At 57.2% G+C, this 14,814-nt stretch overlaps 1 protein-coding gene across 1 annotated transcript in view; it reads left to right on the top strand.

The window, feature by feature from the left end:
* Positions 1-4,728: 4,728 nt before the first annotated feature.
* Positions 4,729-14,814, top strand: part of EPPK1 (epiplakin 1) — a 29,832-nt gene continuing 19,746 nt past the window's right edge. Inside the window, exon 1 of the mRNA XM_070748475.1 lies at positions 4,729-4,777. The gene's annotated coding sequence lies outside the window, so the exon portion shown is untranslated. The remainder of the gene's footprint in view (positions 4,778-14,814) is intronic.

Below are 14,814 nucleotides of genomic sequence, written 5' to 3'. Positions count from 1 at the left end.
CCGCCTGGTCATCCTGCTGCCCAAAACGGGCCTCGCGTCGGTGCAGAGAGAGTGTGCGAGGCTGCTCGGGTTCTGACTCGGGCTGGGGGATCTCGATAAAAACCGGCCCCTCCGCAGGCAGGGCAAGCCAGCCAGCCGGGCCCGCTCGGCCTTTCGCCCCGCTCGAAGGGTTCGCGCTGCCCTGCTCCGTGCCGCCTGCTTGGCCCTCCTCTCTCCGCCTCCCCCGAGCGAGTCCTCCGGGCTGAGCAGCACCGAGCCCGGAATGGGCTCCCGGGGAAAGCCCACCGCCTTCCCGCAGCGCCACCCAACCGTGGAGGGACGCGCCCCGCGCCGCGTTGCTGGGCCGGAGCCCCCGGGCCTCCCCGCCTGCCCTCTACGGAGGCCGCTCTGGGGCCGAGGGGAGACCGCCGCCTCCAGAGCGACTCCCAGGAAGCCAGGGAGCCTGTCGAACCGGCGAGGTCTCTGCACGGGGCGCGCCCTCGCCTGGAGCAGCGGCTGCGCCTCTCCGGTTCTCACGGCCACGTGCGATTGGATCTGCGGGGCTGAACCGGGGCTGAACAGGCGCCCTGCATGCGTCCCGGGGCCCCTCGCCTGTGGGGGGGGAGGGGGCCGGCGGAGCTCCCCCTCCCCTTCCGAGCTTCACCCATCATTGCGACCCCCGAGCTGGGCTCGAAGGGGAGGGCGAGAGGGGCAAGGGCGGCGCTGGAGGGAAGCGGGACTCGGCTGCCAAAGCCGGATGCGGCGCTGGGGAGGGGAGGGGACGTGGGGGCAGAAGAAAGCCAGGCTGGCCCAGGGATTTCCGTGGAAGGCGGGCGCGCCCGCCGCCGCATTCCTTCCCGCCACCACTCCCCATTCCTTGGTCGGCGCGCGCCCGCTCGGAGAAGCGGCTCAGAGTCAGGAGCGCAGCCGGTTTGGCTGGCACGCAGAGCCTGCGGGGAGGGAAAGTCCCCCCCCCCCGCTGCCCGGGCCGCCAACGCCTGTCTGGGGGGGGGGCGCAGCACCGGGCCGGGAGGATCCTTTCGGTTATGGCCTCCCTCCCCCACCCCGGCACCCTTCGGGGTCCCTTGCCGCCTTCGGCTTCTCCAGAGGGAGCGCCAAAGGCCGGTTCCGCTGCTTGTCTTGGGGGTCTGCGGAGGAGGGTCCCGGTGGCCTCCGTGGCGGCCGTTGACGGAAGCCGCCACCCGGCAGCGATCCCGCCTGTCTTTTCCTTATCTTTGTACCTCAGGCTTGAATATTCATGCTTTAATTGCCGGGCACCCAGAGTTGCATGGCAGACTGAGACGGGTGGCATACACAATTTAAGAAACGCACAATTGCACACCTGCCCCGCCCACTGACTGGCTCTCATCTTGGCAGCGCCGTTACCGAAAGGGAGTCGAGCCTTTGAGGACGCCCGGTGCCCCCCCCCGTGCCCCTCTCCAGGCCGCAGGCCTCCTGTCCTGGAAGGGCAAAGCGGCAGGGGAGGGGGACGGTGGCAGAGGGGCCCATCGGGGGATGCCCCCCCTCTTCTTTCATTGCAGAGAGGCTGCCAGTGCCTGGGGACCTCCATCCGGGACCCCTGCCTGGCCCCAGGACCATCCAGGCCTCTCTGCCTTCCTTGAAGGGCATGAAGCGGCTGGCTGAGGGGGGGGGGGGGCGTCCAGGGCAGAATTTGTTATTTATTATTCGTTATTTATTAGATTTGTATGCTGCCTCTCTCCGTAGACTCCGGGCAGCTCACAGCAACAATAACAACAATATAACAAATCTAATATTTAAAAGCATCTAAAACCCATAATTAAAACCAAACAACAACATGGTTCCCCAAAGGCTGCAACCCCACAGGTTCGGGTTGTGAGGAGGGATCAGGTGTGTGTGAGAGAGAGAGAGAAAGAGAGAGAGAGATGTAAGCAGTGGAGTTAGCAGGTCTGTGCAGCCCAGATGCCCCTTCACTGGGCAGCCACCAGTTACATAGCCACTGACCGGATTATGTCCTGTTTCCTATTTCAAGGCTGTAAACCTGCTGGTGGACTCTGCTGGGCTGCATAATGCACAAATTCTCCCGCTGTGCTGAAGCCGGGCAGAGCCGCAGAGCTATGACCCGAGGAACTGACCCCTGAGAAGGACGCTGGGCCAGGCTGCCCGGTCATTCTGTGGCTCAGCATCGGGCTCTTCCTGGGCAGCAAGTCTGGCTGGAACTGCCCTTGGCTCTTCCAGGTTTTGGGTCAAGTGGGTGGCTGCGATTGGCCGGGCTCTCTGGGCAGCAGGGAGGGCTGTGCATGATAGGCTTCCTGGGGAATCTCTGCCACTGGGCCAGAGAGCTGATCTGAGGCTAAGCTGCTACAGGGCTGGATGCAGAAGGTCCCCCGTGGGGTCGGCACACGAAAAGCCCACTTTTCTTTCCCCAGCGTGGTCTGAAGGCCACGGGGGCTCAGCAGGGACGAGGAGGGGCTCCGTCCATCCCCACGGTGTGTTTTCAGCTTCCCAGGGCCAGACCTGCCCTCCGCAGGGCCTCTGTTCCAGGCCCACAGCGTAGCAGCCGTGCGCATAGTCCAGGCTGACCGGGGAGAAGGGAGCCTCCCTCCCTTTCCTGCTTCGTCTCCCTGGATTCAGCCTTTCTGCCAGAGAATCCTCCAGGCTTTGGATGCATGAGTTGGGTGGGGCCTTGTGAGGTCAGCTAGTCCAACCCCTGCCCAATCCACGAAGCCCCTCCCGCATCTTGAAAACCTCCAGCAATGGGCCCTCCGGCCCTTTCCAGGCGGGCAGCTTCCCCCCTTCCCAGCTTTGGCTGGAGGAGCGGCATCAAGGGCCGGAAGGGTCCCGAAGGTCTTGCCCTCCCCCTCTGCCCAGCGCCTGGGTCCTGGCTCTTCCCCTCTGCCCTCCCCCTTGCTCAGGGAGGGTCCCCCAGGCTGCGTGAACGTGTGGGCCTTCCTCCTGGGGGTGGGGGGTGGGGGTCCAGCCAAAGCCATGCCGAAGGAACTGACCACCTCTGGAGAGACCCACCTTTCCCTGAAGCAGACCCAGGCTGAGTCGCCCCTTCTGCCCCCCCCTCCCGGGGTTCAGCTGGGCCATCTTTGCGCTTGGCCCCTCGACCCCAGGACCGAGGTCTTCTTAGTCTGCCACATTTGTTCCAACCTTTGTTTGTTTGTTTATGTATGTATGTATGTATGTATGTGTGTGTGTATGTAATTAATTAATTAATTAATTAATTAATTAATTAATTAATTAATTAAATTTGTATGCCGCCCGTCTCCAAAAACTCGGGGCGTCTTTCCTGCAAAACTGTTGATAAATAAGCTTTTCATGGAACTGCTTAACCCAGTGCAGATGCGCCAGACCGAGGGACCCCCTTGTGCCCGTCTCCTCCAGCGGGGCCAACACAGCTCAAGGCCCATCCTGCCCCTAGCACCCCCTTGGTCTCTTCACACACCCCAGAGGCAAGAAGGATAACCTGGTTAAGTAGCCCGGCCCTAGATGGACCCACATTGGCCCCCACTGATGGCCTCAGCGGCCTTTCCCTGCCGGACGCGCCCTCCCCCTTGTGTGCTCCCTCAGGACAGAATCCAACTCCAGGGCCCGCTTGGTTCCTGGGCTGCCTGTTCCCCTTGGGACCACGTCCTCCCCCGCCCCGGCCAGAGGCCCCGTTGAGGTCAGGCCTGCCCTTTCCCCTCTGGACTCAAAGCTGCCTTGTGACCCTCTGTGACTGTCTTGTGGCCTCGTGTCCTTCCCACCGGTCAGAGTTTGGAGTGCCTGGAGCTTCCCCCTGGCCCCAATGCTTTCCTGAAGCAAATAACGCCACCTGGGGAAACACACAACCCCCCCCCTCAAGAATTGCACCCGCCCGACTGGCCTTTCCGTCAGCTCCTTCTTGCCATTTGGACAGATGCCAAGTCAACCCGTGCTCCCGCCCACCAACCCCTCCCAAGTCACCACCCCAACAGCTAAAGGCCTCCCCAGGAGGACTTTTGGCCCAAGCCATTCACAGACCCCAAGGACGCTTGCTGGGCGGGGTGTGTGTGTGTGTGTGTGTGACATTTCACTGGAAATCCTGGCGTGGAAGAAAAGGTGGATGCTTGCATTTAAGCAGCTGTGCAATGAAGCTGCTTTGGGGAGGGGTTTCTGGCTGCAGGTGAGGGGGGCGCCTCCTTCCACACCCCACCCAGCCCCTAGTGGCCGTGTGCCTCCCTCCCAGGGGCAGAAATTGGGCGTGCAGACAAGGGGCTCCCTGGGCAGTTGGCCGGCAGTGCAGGTGAAGGGGGGGGGATCAACTAGAGTGGCACAGAAGTCCCCAAAGTGGGGGGAGCAGAGCAGCTGGCCAAGGGAAAGGGGGGGAGGGGAGGCCCATAATAACCCCCGTGGGCCAAAAGGGGGGGCGGGGGGGAGGCGCCGGTGGGCTTTGGGCCAATTGAACAGGGCTGGGACATGGGGCCCTTTGGGAAGCGCTCACACGCCTGTGCTGGGATGGGGAGGGGGGGAGAACAGTCCCCTGGAAGTAATTGAATGTTCCCTTTCCCCCCCCTCCACTGTAGCTGCTGCCAGGCGGGGCAGAGGAGGGCGCCTACCGAGCCCCTGCGTGGGAGGCTTTGCACGCCCCGGGGCAGGAACCTGCCGGAACCGCGGAGGCTGTCGGCCCCGCGCAGCCTGGGATGGGCCGGTGTGTCATCCAGGCGGAGGGGGGGGGACAAGGGAGGGGGCGGGGACAGGAGAGGGAGGAGGAGACGCTCAGCTTCTCTCGGGACACTCGGCTGGAGCGGAGGGGGGCGTCGGGCGGCATACCTGCCTGGCTGAAGGGCTCCAGGTAAGCCGCGCGCGGAGGGAGCGGGGAGCGCTGGGCTTTGGCGTCCCTGGCAGAGGCGGCCGCTCCTTGCCCGACCTGGCTCGTGCGGGGGGGGGGGGTGCGCGGGGGGGTGAGGCAGGAAAACCCACCTGGCCGGGAGCAGCTCCGCTCAGAGCGCTGGCAGTGCAGCCCCGAAGGCTGGTCAGCTGCGCCGCTCCTTCCCCTCCAACAGGCGGCGCGTTCTTCCTGCCTGGCACAAGCTGGTTCTCCCCCACCGCCCACCCGCCCTCCACCCTCGCCACTTTGGTTGGGAAGTATGGGGTCCGTTTCCTGGCAGGCGACGTGATGGGAGGGGGGCAGAAAGGGGGGCATCGGCTGCCGAACAGCATCCCATGACCTGCCTTCCCAGCGGCGGATGGGGGCCCAGCCCTGGAGAGGCCCTGCCAGCCGGTGCCAGCTGATGGAGAGGCCTGGCCACCTTGGCACTGGAAGGGCAGGGCCCCCCCAGACACACGTGTGTGTGTGGGGGGGGTGTTGATGGATGGGTCCTCCAGCCGAAGCCCTCCAGAAGGCCACCATTATTCCAGGCAGGCCATTTGGAAGGACAGGACAGATGCTGTGGTCTTTCGATGGGATGTCCTTTCGAGGAGTTGTTGTCTCTGTTCAAAGCCAAAGGAGCTCAGTTCTTTTCCTTCCTCCTCCCCCTCCTCCTCCTCCTCCTTCCTGACCCCCAGCATTGCCTTCCTGGGACTTTTCCCCGTGTCCCTCCTTAAGTACTGGACACAGCACCCCGGGGTTGCTGCCTTGCCCTCAGGTGGCTCTCAGCTGCGTGGGGGGGGGGGGAGTTGCTTTCTTCTTATCCCCCTCCCCCAATGGGGGCTCCTTTGAGTTTTGTTCCCCATTTGTTTGATTTTGCTGCCTTCAGCCCCATTCTCCCCACCCAGATCTCATCCTCTGCGGGTGATTCTGAATTTCATTTCTGTCTCCTAGAGAGGATCAGCCACCAATCTTGTCCTGCCACTCCACATCTGAGGAGGGGTCTCCTCTACCAGCTTCAGAAAACTGATCAGAGCAGCCGGCCCTGAACTTCCAAGTCTCCCCATTTGCCCTCCCTCCCCCCATGTCCACTTTGATGAGGGAGCCTCCCTGAGCCCATTGGGCCGGGACATTTGAAGAGGCCGAGAAGATTTGACCATCTACCCAGGTCTGTCCGGGCCACCAACAGTGCTGACTTCTCCTTTCCTGACCTCAGGGGCTGCCTGGTGCCCACGTGGCCCCCTGAGGGGTCTGCGACGGGAGCCTCAGTCGGTCACAGAGGGAGGAGAAGGGGCCTAGGCTGAAAGAAACCTGGGACAGGCTGTCCTCGACTAATGGCAGTTCATTTAGTGACTGCTCGGAGTTATAATGGCACTGACAAAATAGGTGACTTGTGACCATTTTCCCCCCTTGCGACTGTTGCAGCCCCCGCTGGTCCCATGATCAAAATTCATAGTTATGACGGTCGTGTGATCCTATCTGGCAACTTTCTTCTAAGCAAAGTCTCGGCGGGAGGCAGATTCGCTTCGGGACCTGCTTAACTATGGCCGGAAAGGGTGTGACCAGGGCCAGAATTCTCTGGGCAGCTGACTGGCCGAGTGAGAGGAGTCTGGGCTGCCTGTGTCTCCTGCCGGGCTTTCCAGGGGCTGCTGGGTGCCTCCCTTGGTGGCATGTGCCGGGCCTCCCCTCCTCCCCTTTCCTCTGGCCTCAGTGGCCATGCCTTGCCCGGGCTTAGTGGACAGAGCCCCTCCCCCCCCAGAGGCCTGGGAGAGTTGGCAGTCCTCGTTCAGGGAGGGGCCACTTTGGGTGCTTGCCGATGTGGAGGCTGAAGGGCGTCCAAGATTTCCCTTCTGTCCGGCTGATTCCGAGATGGGCCTCCCACCTGCCCAGTCCACACCACACCACACACACACACACACAATGCCCTGGGTTGTGCTCCATCCACAGAGGCCAAGCCCCTTTGTGTTGTGAAGCAGCCTGGTCTTTGGACTTTGGTCAGGTGCTGCCACCAGCACCATTGCCAGATGGTGATGACCATTTGGAAATCATGGTGCACAGATGCCTCTTCACTGTCACGAACCACCTGGCTATGAAGTCCTGGTGGACTCTGCTGGGTCTATTGGCCCTTTCACGGAACAAGCTAAAGGCAGGCCGGGATTAGGAGGAGAGCCACCAGGGGGGGAACAAAGGCCAGGGTGAGCCCCTCCCACTGGCAGCATTTGCACCGCCTGAGCTGTAGAGCCCCTTCCCCAGAGCGGCAGAGAGAGTGGGCTTTGCAGGGCCGGTCAGAAAGGAGGAAGGGCCTGAAAGATGCTGCATGGTCACACACACACACACATCACTTCAGCCTCCCAGCTGGCCAGCTCTCTCTCGTGCGCGCGCTCTCACTCTCCCCCCCCCCCCCCCCGCTGGCCAGTGCAGGTGCCGCCTCCACCCCCAGGCTGAGCAGGCCCAAGGGGGCAGCAGACCACTCGGTGTGTGTGTGTGTTTGTGTCCCGGCCCTGGATTGCAGCACTGCCCAGCCGTAGAAGTCGGGCTGCCTGGGCTGTTTGCCGGGCGCTTTGCTCCTTAGGACCAGCTGGGGGCCGGGGGCTTCTCCCGCGAAGGGCGCTTCCCCCGAGTGGGGCAGAGCGCTTCGCCCAGGATTCCTGCCCGCCTGCCTGATGGACGGGGCTTAGCAGGGGCCGATCGTCGGGGTGAAGAGCCCTTCAGGACCGGACCGGCTTCACGGCTGTCCTCCGGAGGCGCAGAGCGAGGGCGGGAGGGCGAGGCAGGGAGCGGGAGCGTCGGCCACCTTCCCGGCGGGGACGGGCGGCCAAGTAGACCGGCGGCCGCAGCGGAGCCGGTGGTCTCGCGCTTCCCGGAGGCAGGTGGCGGGGCGGGGGAAGCAATCGAGTCGGCGCTGAAAACTGGCGCTGCAGCTCGGCTGGGCTGTTCCGGCACCGCCACAATCTTGTCCAGGCTGCCCGGCTCAGCCTTTGAGCCCGCTTCGGACAGTCAGCTGGATGTGGGGCCCGCTGAGTTTCCTGGGGCTGCCAGAGACCCCGCCGGCTTCCTCGGCTTGGCTTTCTGCTGTTCTGCTAGTCCAGAAAGGCTACCTGCCCGCCTTTCTCTCTAGAAGGACCAGCCCTTGGGGGGGGGTCAGGGGGGGAGAGACAGGCGGAGGGGCGGAGCGACTGGCCTTCAGCCCCCAACCAGGTTGGGAAACTGTGACATATCATGGCATGCAGTGCCTTTCCTGAGGGCGACCCACTGAAGGAGGGCTGCATGCCTACACCCCTCCCCCCCTTTTAAGGATGTTCAGAACCCCCTTCAAGATCCATCCCCTGCTGGGCGCCCTCTTGGCCCAGGACAAGAGAAACAAGGACAAAGAGGCTGCAAAGGGGCTCCCCCCCCAGAGCAGCAGTTCCATTCACGATGATGATGATGATGATGTTAAAAAACAATTTAAAAACCCTTATTATAAAAAAACAATCACACAACCTAAACAAACCATACATAAAACCCCATAGCAGCTAAGGGGTATATGGGTTTTCTCATGCCTGGCAACATAGGTGGGTTTTCAGGAGCTTTCAAAATGCAATATCGGGGGTTTTCAATTCAATTGTATAGAATGTGAAGGAAGTGTGTTTGTGTTTTATTTCTATAGTTTTCTTATGTCTGACATACACCGAAGATGGCATTTAATTTAGCTGTGGGTGGTGCAATGAACAACAAATGAAATTAAACTGAACTGCCCCCACCTGGATGCAGAGCCCTGCCGCCACCTGGACAGCCCTCGCTCCGGCTCAGTTTCGGGCGGGGCTGCCCTTCCCCTGGAGGACAGCTTTGGGGGTGGGCAGCAGCCAGCCAGGTTGACCCCCACAGGAGACTTGGCCAGGAGCCCTTGCGGCTGTGCTGCTAAGAGTCTCAGGGGAGGGGGGCCCAAGTCAGGGCCCTCGGCAGCTCTGGGCCAGCAGGTGGCGCTCCTCTGCCGGAGGGACTGGGAGGGACTGGGGGAGAGGGGAGACCAGCTCCCAGAGCGGCTTCCCAGGGCAGGTCCCGCTGCTCCGAGGGCGGAAGGGAGGGAGGTGCCACCCCTTCCAGGAAGGCCTCCGAGCACCCAGCCTGGCATCTCCCAAAGTGGGTGAGTCATCCCTGAGCAGCCGGAGGGCAAAGCCCCACAGAAGAAAGGCTGCATGTCCGAGGGGCCCCAACAGGCAGGAGAACGCTTGCCCTGTGGTGCAAATAAAGGCTAGAACAGATTAGTGGAAGTCTTGAATCCGCTTCCTAAAATCTGGTGAAAGCTGCAGCTACGTATCACAAATCTGATTGGGAGCCCTTGGAGAGAGAAAGCTGGGGAACTCTGGAGGAACAGGCGGAGACTACGGGGTCCTCCCAAAGCCCCTTCCAGCCTTACGATCCCCTCCAACCCTGTTAACCTGTCAAGGGTGCATGGTGAGCTGATCAGCAACAGGCCTTCGCTGGCCTTCTCTTGACCTCAGCTGGCCCTTTGCCTCCTGGCGCCCCTCTCCTGCAGCGGCCACAGAGGTGGGGAGGCATCTCTTCTAGGGTGGGCGGGGGCGAGAGAAGGGTGGGGGAAAGCACCACCCTGGGACAGGCCTGCGTCTCCACAGATCTGCCCAATTACGGGTGTCTCCACCTGCAGCGTAGAGCTAAGCACCAATGATTGTGGTCCTTGGATTCACGTCTTGGGCTTTTTCTCTTCTCTCCTGGGCAGAACAGCTGTTGTGATGCTTTTCTGTTTGTTTGTTTGTTTGTTTGTTTGTTTGTTTGTTTGTTTGTTAGAGTTGAAAGGGACCTTGCAGGTCATCAAGTCCAACCCCCTGCTTAAGCAGGAAATCCTACACTTCCTCAGCCAAATGACAGTCCAATCTCCTCTTGAAAATGTCCAGAGTTGGGGAGTTCACAACTTCTGCAGGCAACTTCTGTTCCACTGGTTGATCGCTCTGACCATCGGGAAGTTCTTCCTTATTTCTAGGTTGAATCTCTCCTTGGTCAGCTTCCAACCGTTGGCTGTTAGATATTATCTTGTTTGCTTCTAGGTAGTGGCAAAGTTGTTTTTTGCACACTCCCTTTTCTTGTAGGGTCTCAAACCCAAAGCAGATTCATTCATTCATTTGGAAAACATGATGTTCACCAATCAGAGTCAGCCTGAGCACCGTCACCCTCTTCCCTTCCTGCCCAGGGTCAGTTCAGGCAACTTCATTGAGACAATAAGAAAAAGCGCCCATTGTTCAAGTTGGTCAAGATCCTTCTGTATTTTGCACCTGTCTCCTTGAGTGTTGGCTATTTTTGCCAGTTTGGTGTCATCTGCAAATTTGATAAATTCCCCATCTATCCCCTCGTCCAAGTCATTGATGAAGATGTTGAAGAGTCCTGGGCCTAAAACAGAGCCTTGGGGTTCTCCACTGCATCCATCCCTCCATGTAGATGTAGTTCCACTGACCACTATACGTTGAGTGTGGTTAGTTTGCCAGTTCTGAATCCATCTGGTGGCGTTGCTGTCCATCACACATTTTTCTACTTTATTTAGTAGTAGGTTATGTTCTACTTTATCAAAAGCCTTACTGAAGTCCAAGTAAACCATATCAGCAACATCCCCGTAGTTCACTAATTTGTCACTTTGTCAAGGAATGCTATAAGATTAGTCTGGCATGATCTGTTTTTGACAAACCCATGTTGGCTTTTGGTTATTACTTTGTTTGTTTCCAGGTGTTTGTTGATTTGTTACTTGATTATCTTTTCCAAAATCTTCCCTGGTATTGAGGTCAGCCTGGTAGGTCTGTAGTTTCCTGGATCTGTTTTTCCCCCTCTTTCTTGAAGATGGGAACTACATCAGCTCTTTTCCAGTCCTCCGGCAGTTCCCCGGTGCTCCAGGATCTTTGAAAGAGATAGTTCAGTGGTTCTGAGATCTTGTCTGCCAGGTCCTTCACTACCTTAGGGTGTAATCCATCTGGTCCTGGTGATTGGAATTCGTCTAGGGTAGATAGGTGTTCCCAGGGCCACCGATAGGCCGGTAGTACTGGGATTGGCATCAGGGGCCCAGCCAAATTGAAAAATGGGGGGGGGGCGGCACCCGCCAAAAACTCTCCAACCCCGATTGCGATGGGGAAAGCACGCCAAGGCGAGTGAAAGGACCAGAGACACCTCGCCAAACTCCGCCTCTGCGGAGCTTCTCCAACCGCGGCCCGCACCTTCATCCCACCCCCGCGAGGAAAGAAGGCAGGGAGGCCGGCAGACAGGCAGGGAGCCCCGATGGCAGCAGCGGAAGGAGGAGTCGCCGCGGGGGTGGCTCGGCCCTCCGGAAGCCAAGCCGCGCTGCTGGGGAAGCGCCGGCCTTGTGTCCCCCCTGAGGATTGCGAGGGCAAGAGAGCCGCGCCTTTCGGCCTCCGGAGGTGCTGGGCCGGGAGTTCGGGGGGGGCCGTGAACACCGCCCGCCGCCCGGAGCCAATGGCTTCTTTTTGCCGTGTGCCGGCTTACTCGCTCGCCTTCCTGCTGCTGGCACTGGGAGCAGGTAAGCGCACGCCGGTGGCCGGGTGGGAAGAGCGAGGCGCGAGGGGGAGGCAAGTGGAGATCCCGGTCCCTCTTTACATGCATCCGCTCAGTGAGCCTTTCTTTGGAGTTGCCTTTCTTTCTTTCTTTCTTCCTTTCCTTTCTTTCTTTCCATCCTTCCTTCTTTCTCTCTTTCTTTCTTGCTCTTTCATTCTTTTTTCTTTCTCTTGCTTTCTTGCTTTCTCTTGCTTTCTCTCCTTCCTTCCCTCCTTCCATTTCTTTCATTCCCCCTCTCTCTTTTTATTTCACTTTCATTCTCCTTCTTTCTTTCTTTCTTTCTCTTTCTTGCTTTCTTTCTTGCTCTTTTTCTTTCTCTCTTTTACCTTCCCTTCCTCTATTTCTTCTTTTCTTTCTCCTTCCTACCTTCTTCCCTCCCTCCCTTCCTTCAGTCCTTCCTCTCTTACTCTCCCCTTTCATAAGTTTCCTTGCTTCCTTCCTCTGTTCCTGTCCCTTCCCCCTTTCTTTCTTTCTTTCTTTCCTTCCTTCCCTCCCTCCATTTCTTGCTTTTCTTCTCCTTCCTCCCTTCTTTCCTCCCTCACTCCCTTCTTTCACTCCTTCCTCTCTTACTCTCCCCTTTCACACCTTTCCTTGCTTCCTTTGCACCCTTCCTCTGTTCCTGTCCCTTCCCTCTTTCCTTCCTTCCTTCCCTCCCACCCTCTGTCCATTCATTCACCCATTCCTCTCTTGATCGCCCCTTTTACAATTCCTTCCTTCCTTCCGATCCGGGCCTGGGCCGGCAGAGTAGTTTGCTTTTGCACCCCGTCTCGAGCTCCGTTGGTGCCAACCCGGCCCTCCCCACTTCAGAGAGGGGGGGGAGAAAGAGAGAGAGAGAGAGAAAGGGGTAGAAAGAAAGGGATAGGGAGGGGGAGAGAAAGAGAGAGAAAGAGAGAGGGAGGGAGAGAAAGAGATAGAAAGAGACAAAGAGAGAGGGGGAGAGAAAGAGAGACAAAAAGGGAGACAAAAAGAAAAAGAGAGGGAGAGAAAGAGAAAAAAAAGAAAGAGAGAGAAAGGGAGAGAAAAAGAGAAAAAGAAAGAGAAAAGGAGAGAGAGAGAAAGAGAGAGAAAAAGAGAGAAAGGGAGAGAAAAAGAAAAAAGAGAGAAAGAGAGAGAGATAAAAAGAGGAAGAGAAAGAGAGAAAGAGAAAGAAAGAGAGAAGGGGAGAGAGGGAGAGAAATAGATAGAGAAAGTGAAAGAGAGAGGGAGGGAGAGAAAGAGATAGAAAGAGAGAAAGAGAGAGGTTGGGAGAGAGAAAAAAGAGAGAAAGATATAAAGAGAAAGAGAGAGAGAAAGGGAGACAAAAAGAAAAAGAGAGGGAGAGAAAGAGAGAAAAAGAGAAAGAGAGAGAAAGGGAGAGAAAAAGAGAAAAAGAAAGAGAGAGAGAGAGAGAAAGAGAGATAAAAAGAGAGAGAAAGAGAGAGAGAGAGAGAGAAAAGCAGGTGGGGGGGCACACCTATTTTGCCAGCCCTCGGATGGGCCATAGGGATCCAGTGTATGTGGAGGGAGGGGTCCCCAGCTTCTGTTCTGCAGAGGGGAAGCCAAAGCCCCCGCATGGGTTATGCAGAGTGCCAGTGTTTGGGGCAAGGTGGGGAGTGGGGGTCTTCCTTAACCCCCATTTCTTTGGCGGGGCTAAGCGTCCTGCCCAGCAGGGCTGATTTGTTGCTGAAGGTCTTGTCGAGGGAGACCAGTGGAGCCCCCCCCAGCTCCCATGCCCAGGGAAGGGGGTTCTGGCATCACAGCCATTGGCTTTGGAAAGAAGCCCCGGCCTCTTCAGGGGGTGGAGGGAGGGGTCCGTAGCGCAGGGCTGGACAATGGCTGAAGACAGTCGACTGCAGCTTTCAGAATTCCTCAGCCAGGAATATGGAGAAGACAGTTTGAAAATTTAAAAGAGAAGGAAGGAAGGAAGGAAGGAGGGAGGGTGGAAAAGAAAAAGAAGAGAAAAAAGGAAAAAAAGAAAGAGAAAGAAAGAAAGAGGAAGGAAGGAAGGAAGGAAGGAAAGAAGGAAGGAAGGAAGGAAGGAAGAAGGGAGGGGGGGCCCAGACACTTAGGCTGTATGGGGCCCCAAAATTCCTGATGGCAACCCTGGGTGTTCCTTTACCACTTTCTTCACTAAACTTGTGTTCCTAATATGTTATTTGTGATGCTGTTTTTGACAGGTTGGACTGTTTTTTCCCTTTGTTGTTGTTGTTGTTATTGTTGTAAAGGACCTTGCAGGGCATCTAGTCCAACTCCCTGCTGGTGCAGGAGACCCTAAATCACATTAGTCCAATAATAGTCCAGTCTTTTCTTGAAAGTTTCTAGTGTTGGAGCCTTCACCACCTCTGGTGGCAGGCAGTTCCACTGGTTGATCGCTCTCACCCTCCGAAAGTTCCTCCTTATTTCCAGGTTGAGTCTCTCCTTGGACAGCTTCCAACCGTTGCTCCTTGTCTGGCTCTCTGGTGCTTTGGAAAAGAATGTGTGCCCCTCCCTCTCTGTGGCAGCCCCTCAAGTCTTGGAAGACTGCTCTCATGTCCTCTCTGCTAGACTGTCCATGTCCAGCTCCTGCGACCTTTCCTTGTATGTTTAGTTTCTAGTCCCTTTATCATTCTGGTTGCTCTCGTCTGCACTTTCTCTAGAGCATCAATGCCTCTTTCGCAGTGTGCTGACCAAAACTGAATGCAGGACTCTAGGTACGGTCTAACTAGGGCATTGTAGAGTGGTATTAGCACCTCCCTTGTGTTGGAGTGTGTTGGCTTTTTAAGCCACCGCTGCATATTGTTGGCTCATGTTTAGTTTGTTCTCCATTAAGACTCTAATAATTCTCTCACATTCACTGCTGTTGAGTCTGTTTTCGCCCAGTTTGTATGTGTGATTTGGGTTTTTCTTACCTAGGTGTAGGATCCTCCTTTTCTCTGCATTGAACTTCGTTTTGTTTGTTTGGGCCCATTGCACTAGTCTGTCTAGATCCCTCTGTATCCTGAGCTTATCCTCTGGGGTGTTGGCCACTCCGGCCAGCTTGGTGTCCTCTGCAGATTTGATTAGCTCCCCTTCTACACCCTCATCTAGGTCATTGATGAATATGTTAAAAAGTACTGGGCCTAGGACTGACCCTTGTGATACCCTGCTACTGACTTCTTTCCATGTGGACATGAACCTATTCAGGACTACTCGATGGGTGTGGTTGGTCAGCCAGTTGCCAATCCCCCTGGTAGTGTTGCTGTCTATCCCACTTTTCTCTAGTTTGCGGAGTAATAGATTGTGGTCAATCTTGTCAAAAGCTTTGCTGAAATTCAGAGATACTAAGTCCATTGCATTGCTCTTCTCAATTAATTTGGAATTGAAGAATGAGACGGTGTTGGTTTGGTTCCTGACAAATCCATGTTGGCGTTTGGCTATTATGTTATTTGTCTCTAGGTGGTGGGAGATCTGGTATTTATTATCCTGGGTATTGACATAAAGCTGATCAGTTTCCTGGGTCTGTTTTTTTTGGC

Source organism: Erythrolamprus reginae, chromosome 3 (genome assembly GCF_031021105.1).
Source record: "Erythrolamprus reginae isolate rEryReg1 chromosome 3, rEryReg1.hap1, whole genome shotgun sequence".
Classification (NCBI taxonomy): domain Eukaryota; kingdom Metazoa; phylum Chordata; class Lepidosauria; order Squamata; family Dipsadidae; genus Erythrolamprus; species Erythrolamprus reginae.
Note: the sequence above shows the minus strand (reverse complement) of the source record. Positions and strands in the feature narration are given on the sequence as shown.